At 42.0% G+C, this 10,225-nt stretch overlaps 1 long non-coding RNA gene across 2 annotated transcripts in view; it reads right to left on the bottom strand.

The window, feature by feature from the left end:
* Window positions 1-1,396: 1,396 nt before the first annotated feature.
* The window catches only part of LOC140195152 (uncharacterized), a 69,697-nt gene continuing 60,868 nt past the window's right edge, over window positions 1,397-10,225 (bottom strand). For both annotated transcript variants that reach the window (XR_011885374.1, XR_011885375.1), the window contains one exon: window positions 1,397-1,641. This is a non-coding gene — a long non-coding RNA (uncharacterized lncRNA). The remainder of the gene's footprint in view (window positions 1,642-10,225) is intronic.

The raw sequence follows: 10,225 nt of genomic DNA, 5'->3' as shown, positions 1-10,225 counted from the left end.
GATCTGCAGATTAACAACTACTAAAACATGTATTACTATGCTCCCTCTGTGACTCTCTTGTCCATCGTCCCACCCCACTATCTCCCTTCCGGCACTTATCACTGCAAGTGGCCAAAGATCTATACCTGCCCATTCACCTCCTGCCCCACCTCCACTGTCTTTCCAGGTGAGACAACACTTCGCCTGCAAATTTTCTGGGGTCATCTATTGTGTCCAGTACTTTTGGTGCAGCCCCCTCTACATCGGTGACACCCGTTGTAAATGGGGGATCCACTTCGTCAAACCCCACCTCTCCATCCAGCAAAGGTGGAACTTCCTGGTGGCCAAATATTTTAATTCCGATTCCCAATCCTGTTCCAACATCTTGGTCCGTGGCCTCCTTTTATGCTATGATGAGGCCACCCAGGAGGAGCAACAGCGTATATTCTGCCAGGGTAGCCTCTAACTTCATGGCATGAACATCAATTTCTCCTTCTGGTAAAAAAAATGTTTCTCTGCACCTCCTCTCTTTTTCTATTCCCCATTCTGACCCCTTAACTCTTCTCACCTGTCTTTCACCTCCATCTGTGTCCCCTCCTCCTTCCCTTTCTCCTATCATCCACTTTTCTGTCCTAACACATTACTTCCTCTCCAGCCCTTTACCTTTCCTACCCACCTGGCTTCACCTATCACCTTCTAACTGTCCTCCTTTCCCTCCCCTCACCTTTTTACTCTGTCATCTTCAGTTCCAATCTTGAAGAGGTGTCTTGGCCCGAAATGTCGTGTTTATAGATGCTGCCTGGCCTGCTGAGTTCATCCAGCATTTTGTGTGTGTTGCTCTGGATTTCCAGCATCTGCAGAATCTGTCATGTTTAGTAAATCATGTATTTAAATTCTATGTACAATGACATAATTTGCATACAAATATATCACAATGCAAAAGCTAAGCTATACTTTGTAAGCTTTTCATTTTCATCGACTTTCAACTAAAAATCCAATAGATCTGAAAATTGAGTTGTGAAACACCTTCATAAAAATACCCCCTAAAACTAAGATGTAGTCAACATTCAAGAATGACTTGGCTGATAATGGACCGGTAACTTGGAGATATACAGTAAGTTGTCCAATTTTCAGTGACACAAGCCAAGTCTAGTCAGTGAAAGTAAAGCAGAATCCTACAGACAGGGCACTTCCTCAATTGTAAGTATTGCGCTGCACCTTTCCCAGCATCCTTTGCAGTAAAAGGCATTCATGCTGATGTGGTTATTCTTACAGAAACAGCAAGCAGTTATAAGAATCAAATTGATATGCAAATTAGTGTGTGGTACAGGAAATTAATACCCACACCCACCAGTGTTGACATCTTTAGCACAATAGAAATCAACAAATAATAAGAAATCATCAAGACTATAACAGCTGTATTAAAATGATTTCAACTTTAAAATGAATCTGTTAAAACAGTAACAACACAGAATAAAGTTTAAAAGCTACTGAAATAGTGCAGTGCAGGTAAATAATAAAGTGCAAGATCATAACAAAGTTGATTGTGAGGTCGAGTCCATCTTATCATACATGAAGTCCATTCGAAGAGTCTAACAACAGTGGTATAGAAGCTGTCCTTGAGCCTGATGGTATGTGCTGGCAGGCTTCTGTATCTTCTACCTGATGGGAGAGGAGAGAAATACGTTCAGGGTGGCTGGGGTCTTTGATTATACTGGCTGCTTTACTGAGGTAGCAAGAATTACAGACAGAGTCCAAGCAAGGAGATTGGTTTTCGAGATGTGCTGAGCTTGCTTCACAAGTCTCTGCAGTTTCTTGCAGTCACGGTTCAAATGCATTTGCTCTCTAATTATGTATGCTACATACAACCTTGAAATTCATCTTCTTATAGCAGCCACAAAAACAAAGAAACCCATTAAAAAAGACTGATAAAACCCATAATGTGTGGGAAAAAGAATGAATTGTGCAAGCAATGGAAAGCAAACAAATAACACTCAGAACTGAAGTTCACCAAAGTGAGTCCACAGCCATAAAGCCTGTCCATCAGTGCAGCCAGTCCAGGAGCCCATTCGTTGCCGATGTCTCCGTTCAGCGTAGAGGCGAGTAAGACTCGTGGAGCAGCAAGCTGTCCCTCGCCTCCAGCCCCGACACCCTGACCTTTTCAACCTGGCCGTGCTTAAATCAGCCAAACTTCGGTTTGTTCCTTGCTCTCAGACACAGGTCCTGCCACAAGGCAGTTGCTGTATGAAGCTGTTGTGCTTAGAAAGCTGTTTTTAATTCTGCCTTGAATACCTCCAAACCTTCTCACATTTCTGCGCTGTATCATTCTGCAATTATCTGATTATACATAACCCTGACTTAACTGCTGTCAACAAAAAAGTGCCTACCAAGAAAATCTCAAGAGCTTACATAACACAGAGAACAAATTCTAATCAATTTGAATTCATGACATGTTAGAGGCAAGAGGACTCATTAAATCAAAGTTAGTCGTGTTTTTCTTTGATGATGTCTTCTCATCAGCTTCAGCTTGCTTTCATAGTTTTGGACATGACTAATACTCAGTGAGGGCTATTCGATCATGTAAGATGCCCCCATATAATTTTGTTTAAGTCCGAGAAATAAATAACATTCTTAGAAAGGATACAGGGTTTCCTGAATACATTTGCTTCTTAGATATGCAAATCGTCATATTTCAAAATAGTTCAGGGAAATACCTGGAATCTGAGAATAGAAATATTTTTTGTTAGCAAAATTCAAAATGCTTCTGTAGTTTTTGACACATACAAAATGTTCTCTATTTTATTAAAGTAACATTGCTTAAGGAAAATATTGCTTATTACTATCACTGATTAATTGCTCCCAACTCTTCTTCTTTCCAACCTCCCAATATGAATGTCCAGGATAACTGACAGACCAGAATCAAAACGACTTCTAGCATCTGCACCAGGGCATATTTCCTATTTCAGCTACTTCAACCACGCACTTCAAAATAGAGATCCTCAGCTAGACATTTGTCATGTCACGTGAGTATATGGTACAAAGAGAAATTCTAATTGAAGAAAAGGCAACTGAGTGCACTTCAGCCTTGTCATAAAATAGGGAGGAGATTCCAGTCAAAACTTTTGGGTAAGCAGTATGGAAAATTACACTTCAACATATTTTGGAAGAGAAATTCCATCTATTTTTCATATATCTGCTTATTTTATGTTAACTAACTGTGCAGCAATTAAAATCTGCAATACAGGTCATAGAAACATAGATCGTGGGTTAAAGGGTGAACAGTGAGAAGTTTAAGGGGAACATGAAGGGAAACTTCCTCACTCATAGGGTGGTGAGAGTGCGGAACGAGCTGCCAGTGCAAGTGGTGCCATGCGAGCTTGATTTCAACCACAGGGGTACATTCAGCCAGAGACTCATTCCACCGAGATGCAACACAGAGCGTGATATGAAGTCATTCCCGCCTGTGGCCATCAAACTTTACAACTCCTCCCTTGGAGAGTCAGACACCCTGAGCCAATAGGCTAGTCCTGGACTTATTTCCTGGCATAATTTACAGATTACTATATAATTATTATGGTGCAACTGTAGCGAAAACCAATTTCCCCCGGGATCAATAAAGTATGACTATAATAGATGTTTGGATAGGTACATGGACGGTAGGGGTATGGAAGGCTACGGACCTAGTGCAGGTCAATGGGAGTAGGCAGTTTAAATGGCTCAGCACAGACTAGATGGGCCAAAGGGCCTGCTTCTGTGCTGTACCTATCGATGACTCTACGTCTCTACTTCAAGCACATTTCCGTAAAGTTCAATTTCAATCATATTATGGAACAAAGAACATTATTGCACAGTACAGGTCCTTCAGACTACGATGTTGTCTTGATCCTTTAGTCTACTGTAAGATCAATCTACCTCTTTCCTCCCATACAGACCTCCATTTCTGCTGTCATTCATGTGCCTAAGTGCAAAAATAGATATCAGTTCTCAGTGATCTTACTGTTTTACTTAATTCCAAATGCAGCAAATTCTTGATTATTTACTTTGTGACAAGCCAATACAAAGAAAATATCTCCAGAAGTAGAAAATGTAATATAGTTCAAATGAGGGTGCAGGCTTTAATTTCCTGCAATGAAATTCAGAGGGTGAGGCATGGCAGCCCTGTGCAAGTGGCATTATCGGAATGCAGTAGCTGGATGACGTTCATTGCCTATTGATTTCAGCAGACATCAGAAGCACTGCCAGAATTCTTCTGCATTTCAGAAGATATTGGAGATGTCTATTCAGCAATGGCCAGCTTAATTTATTTTGAACTGTAGTAGAAATCCAATCATTCTGGTTCAGAAGAAAATGGAACCATACTGTGTTTAAATCTATTTTAATAGAGAATGAAAATAAATTAAAGGACCATTTCATGTTAAAGTGATGCACTGGTAGATATTTCATTACTGGATATGACCAAGGCATCAGCTTTCTAGCTTGAGCAGAAAAATGTAATTCCCAAAGTACCTGTAAAAATGGCAAAACATCCCTTTTTATGCCTAATCCCACTGCAGTATGCTTTCCTGGGCTGTGTCTTATCCACCTAAGATTACTGTCTTCAAGTTATCATTTCATTCCTCTATCCCTAGGCTTCTTGAATTCAAAAATTATGTTTTCTGATTGACAGATTACTTTGTGGCCTTGTCCTTCCTGATTCCTCCAAGACTGTATGCCATTCCCCCAAACCTCCTTGTTTGCCCCATGAAGCATTGCCTTCCCTTCCCTTCCTCAGCTATTTAACTCCCTTTTTATACCTGTCTGTTTCCTTCATCTGTCCAGCACCACCCCTCCCCACATTTTCAATCAATAATTCAAAATCCTTACCAAGTTTCGAGTAATGTGAAGCCTTTGCCAACTTCTGAGTAAAATTATCATGACTTTTGTACCATCTAGACTACCCAAAGTCAAAACCAGTCCGATATTGTCATAGAAAACACAAAAGCAATTTGTGCATTATAATTAGCCAAGAACCAAAATGAGGTAAATATTCCGAGAGTCTATTTTTCATGTTGCTCACTGATTGATAACATTTATCCAAGGTACTGAAAGACAAGAGAGACTGAATCATAGATAATGATGGTGCTAGCTGAGAGAGGTGCGAAGCTGTATTAGTCACAGATGGATAGCTCAAAGTGGATGTTGAACAGATTTATATTCCGATTCATTTACCCCATCGCATGTATATCGATGTATGGCAGTGAAATGCTTTGTTTGTGTTAACAACCTGCACAAGTTAACAGTATGCTTGGGGCAGCCCACAAATGTTGCCACCCATTCCAGCGCCAAGATAGCATTCTCATAATGCTCAGCTGAACAACACAATAGCAGCAAAACAACCTGTTCCACACTCCCACCTCACCACTCAAGCACATACACAGTCTTCCAACCCCAGGAAAGGCCGTCCCCAGCGGGCTCAGGAGTTCACAGACATTGGGCCTGTGATTTCCCCAGCAAACACACAGAAACTTGCATATCCAGGGCTTCCTCTGACCATCAGGCCTCAACTTCCAGACTTCTGATTGACTTTCAGTGTCATCTGAGGACTCACCAACGTCAATGAATGAGGACCCTGAACTCCAGGCATAGAATTCCATCCTCACCAACAATGAACACTAGCTCTCAAACTCCAGATTTGCCGATGCTGGGACCCCAAGCACTAGGCCTCGAATTCCAGCCTCACCGACTCACGTACCTGTTGTGTTACTGTCACTCATGCCTTCTGCCCACATGGAAATCTGCTCTCAGAACATGATGATGAATCACTGACCTGGGGGATGGGGGTCACCAGCCCTCGTGCTTGCTGGTCTGCAGCCCAACATCGGACCAGAGAATTAAAGTGACAAACAACTGGAAGCTAAAGGTCACCACTGAGAACTGAATAAGTTTTTCCTGCAAAGTAGTCACCCAATTTCAGTTTTGTTATTCCATTGTAGGTGAGAGTGCACTGTGAGCTCCAGATGATTTACACTAACTCAGAAGTAGAAGTGAATTAGTGTTTCACCTGCAATGGATACTTGGTTCCCTTGCATTGGGAAAAAGGATGAAGTCAAAGGCCAGGTGTTACCTCTCCTGTAGTTGTGAGGAAAATGCCATGAGGAGCAGAATGGGGTGGGTTTAGATGGCACTGGAAGACTGAACCTGGTAGTAGTAGAAAGGATGGTTTCAAATGGTGAAAGGGAAGGGGTGGGGACAACGCATCTGCTGATTGCATCACATTGAAGGTGGAAGAAATTCTGGAGAATGATCCCCCAAATGTGGAGGTTCTTGGAGTGGAATCTGAGAACAAGGGGAAACCTGACCTGGTTATGAATGGGAGGAGAGAGAGACAGCAAAAAAGTACAGGAAATCAAACACAGTACACAGTGTAATGTATGCATTTGAGAAAAGTTTGTCGACCCTGGTTAAAGGGAAATTGGAGATGAGGGAAAGGGCACCATTCCCTCTCTAGCTCCTTGGTTCACCCTGACGTCGCCTGTAGTACACAATCACCCTCTAACAGCAATTTTCCATGCAACTTCTAGAAATGCGACACCAACCAGAGATCCGAACAATACATCCAAGAGAAGCAGTGATTCATTTGTATTTCTTCCATCTTAGTTTGTTGCATTCTCTCTCACAAAGTGGTCTACTCTGTACAAGACAAACCAAAACTAGGATAGACGACTGCATGGCAGAACATCTGCTTTCACTTTGCAAACTTATTCTTCAGTTTTCAATTGCTTATTACTTTAGTTCCACTCTCACCTCCATCTTCGGGCTTTTATACTATTCCAATGAAGCTCAGCGTAACCTCAAGGAATAACCAATTATGTTACAGCTCTCAAGACTCAACATTGAACAATTTCAGATAATTAGCTGTTTTAGAGTTGGAACCAGCATCAGGATCAGGTTCAATATCACTGCCATATGTAGTGAAATTTTTTTGTCTTTTCAGTACAAAACAATACATGATCATAGAAAAAAATGTGAATTACAGAAAGTATATATATATATATTAAATTGTTAAATTAAATAAATGATGCAAAAATATAAATAAAGAAGCAGTGAGGTAGTGTTCATGGGTTCAATGTCCAGTCAGCAAACGGATAGCAGTGGGAAAGAAGCTGTTCCTGAATCACTGAGTATGTGCCTTCAAGTTTCTGTACCTCTTTCCTGATTGTAGCAATAAGAACAAGGCACAACCTGGGTGATGGGGGTCCTTAATGATGGATGCCGCCTTGGAGATGTCTTGGATACTGTGGAGGCTAGTGCCCATGATGGAGGTGACTGAGTTCACAACACTCTGCAACTTATTCTGATTCTGTGCAATAGCACCCGCTCCCTACTGCTCCCCCCCCCACCAATACCAGAACCGGCCAGTTCTAATTTAATGCCTTTGACCTATAATGTTAGCTTCGTTTTACTTTCAAAGGCAGCCTAGTGTGTCAGTTATTTTTATCATTTTCTGTGTTCATTACAATTGGTTTGAATGATATTTAAATAAATGGGAAGGTCATAGTTAGATTGATTGGAAAAGGTTTGGGATTCTTTATTCTGAAATGGTACTGATAACAGTGTAGAATTCGATCAAGGTAATCTTCCTGGCTGGCAAAATTCTCACCTTCTTCCTTCTTCCTACAAGGGTAAACTTATAAGATGCCTGTTTTATTTTTCAATTTATTTGCAAGGATGATGCGAAATACCACGAGATCTTTTCTGTGGGATCTACAGGACCATGAAAGTGTTTCCTCTTGATTGCAACAAGAACTTGCTATTTTAATTTAAGAGAATTTCATGCTAAATAATGGGCTTGTTTCAGTTCATGAATCTCAAATCTAGCCCAGGACTGAGCACTTCAACTCCACAAATCCACACCAACTGTTTTACCCATCTACATTAACATGTTCCAAATGCTTTAGGAGTATCCTTCCATGCCTTGCCTACTTAAGTGTCTTCCTTAAGACCGTGTAGTGAAGAGCAGCCACGAGAGATCACTATTCATAGTTCATCCCATTTCCCAGCTTATTATTTATTCATCTATTTACAGATGCCACGCAGAATGGGCCCTTCTGGCCCTTTGAGCCACGTTGCCTAGCAACCTCCAACATCCCTGATTTAACCCTAATCCAGTCATTGGACAATCTACTGTGAGCAAATAACCTACTTGGTACGTCTTTTGACTGTGGGAGGAAATGGAAGAACCCGGGGAGTACCCATGTATTCCTCGGGGAGTACATACTTCCACACTGATTAACCTTTGTGGTTCAGTTGGACATTATATATTCATCCAGTTTACTAATGCCTCCACTGTGTTTGTAACTTCTGTTAGAACCAAGTATAATGATCTTGTAGAAACATATAAAATTATGAAAGGGATAGATAAAATAGAGGAAGGAAAGTTGTTTCCACTGGTAGGTGAGACTAGAATTAGGGGATATAGCCTCAAGATTCTGCGGAGTAAATTCAGGACAGACAAGAGGAGGAACTGCTTTTCCCAGAGAGTGGGGAATATGTGGAATTCTCTGCCCAATGAAACAGTGGAGGCTACCTCAGTAAATATATTTAAGACAAGATTGGAGAGATTTTTGCATACTAGGGGAATTAAGTTAAAGTTAAAGTCTGTCCCGAGCCTTATGGCCCATCAGACTGGTGCTTATGCCAGTTTCTGTGGCATGAAGTGACTGAGAGTACTGTGTTCATTACCGCCCCCCCCCACCCAGATGTTGTTCGTCCATCGTCGTCATCAATGAAGACCCCAACACCATTATGACGATGATGGTGTCGAGACTAGCGCATGATTTGGATTTAAGTGAGGGAGAGTTGCGCAGCATCTACCTCACTCTATCTTCCCAATTCCCATCTGGATCCAGTGGCAAGACAAGAGTCGAGATGACTGGAGATGGGACTAGGCACAGTGGATGACCAGGATGTCTTCTGTGTCTTGTCCTGCTCTACACGTTCCACAACACTTGCAGAGACCACCTTCTTGGACCTTCCATTGGTCTCGTCCGCTCAATCTGCCGGAGTCTGTCTTCACGTGCTGGGATAGACAACTCCCTATCTCACCGAGGGTTTGAGACCCGTCGGCTACCCTCACCTGGTTTTGCCAGCTTGTCGAAGCCGTTGCCCATGGTGTGGCCCCTGTCGCATGCAAACAGCTACGGGGAGCCAGGTGGGGACCAAAGGTGGGCTAACCGCCTTGAAAAGAATGCAACATGTCGCATCCCCCCTGGATAGGATCCCAGTCTATCGCGAGGTTAACCCCCAGCATTTTGCCAGTACCCATTTTCAGCTGGGTGGACTGGAACAGTGTGTGGTTAAGTGCCTTGCCCAAAGACACAACATGCTGCCTTGGCCGAGACTCGAACCCATAACCTTCAGATCATGAGCCCAACACCCTAACCAGGTGGCCACGCACCACACAGGGGAATTAAGGGTTATGGGGAAATGGCAGGTAGATGGAGATGAGTCCATGGCCAGATTGAATAGCGGAGCAGGCTCAATGGGCCAACTGGCCAAATCCTGCTCCTATGTTAAGCAGACTTCCAGTGATACCTAAGCAAATATTAATTTTCATCATTTTTTTTTTACAAGAGATGTAGTCCAATAGGTTACATTTTCTTGTCAAATCCAACCATAGCCAAACATTTGCTCTAACTATGGCTGTGAAGGTGCCAATTCCATTAAATTTTTGCACTATCAGATGTTTTATAATGTAGGCTCATTACATTAATAAATGAGAACTGAACTATCAAATGTTTCATCTTTTGGATAATAAGTTAAATGGAATATTCTGGCAAACCTCATGTGGAGATAAAAGTAAATGCATGACATGATTCAAAATAGAACAGGAGCCGATCTCCAGCCAACATCCATCTCTTAATCAACATCACATGTACACTACAGTTCCCCATTTTCATGGACGTGGCCACATGAAAACGATTGCAGTGTTTTCCAGTACAACACATAACCACATTTCAAAAAATTACCATTGAAGTTGACAGAAAATTCCGAAGTAGTGAAATGTTACATTGATGCAATTCCTTCCCCATTTCTTTTATTTCATCTGTCGGGCTTGGGTCATATTAGGCAAAATGCTCTCAATGTTCTCTGCATAAGGTGGAACTATTCATTTCTAAACCCTTTTCTATTGACAACTCCAACAAGTGAAGAATTCCTCAGCCTGGGGCTGGGGCAGGGCCCTTGTTTCTTCACTGTTATCTCCATG

Source organism: Mobula birostris, chromosome 3 (assembly GCF_030028105.1).
Source record: "Mobula birostris isolate sMobBir1 chromosome 3, sMobBir1.hap1, whole genome shotgun sequence".
Taxonomy (NCBI): domain Eukaryota; kingdom Metazoa; phylum Chordata; class Chondrichthyes; order Myliobatiformes; family Myliobatidae; genus Mobula; species Mobula birostris.
The sequence above is the reverse complement of the archived record's forward strand: the minus strand, read 5'-3'. Positions and strand labels throughout refer to the sequence as shown.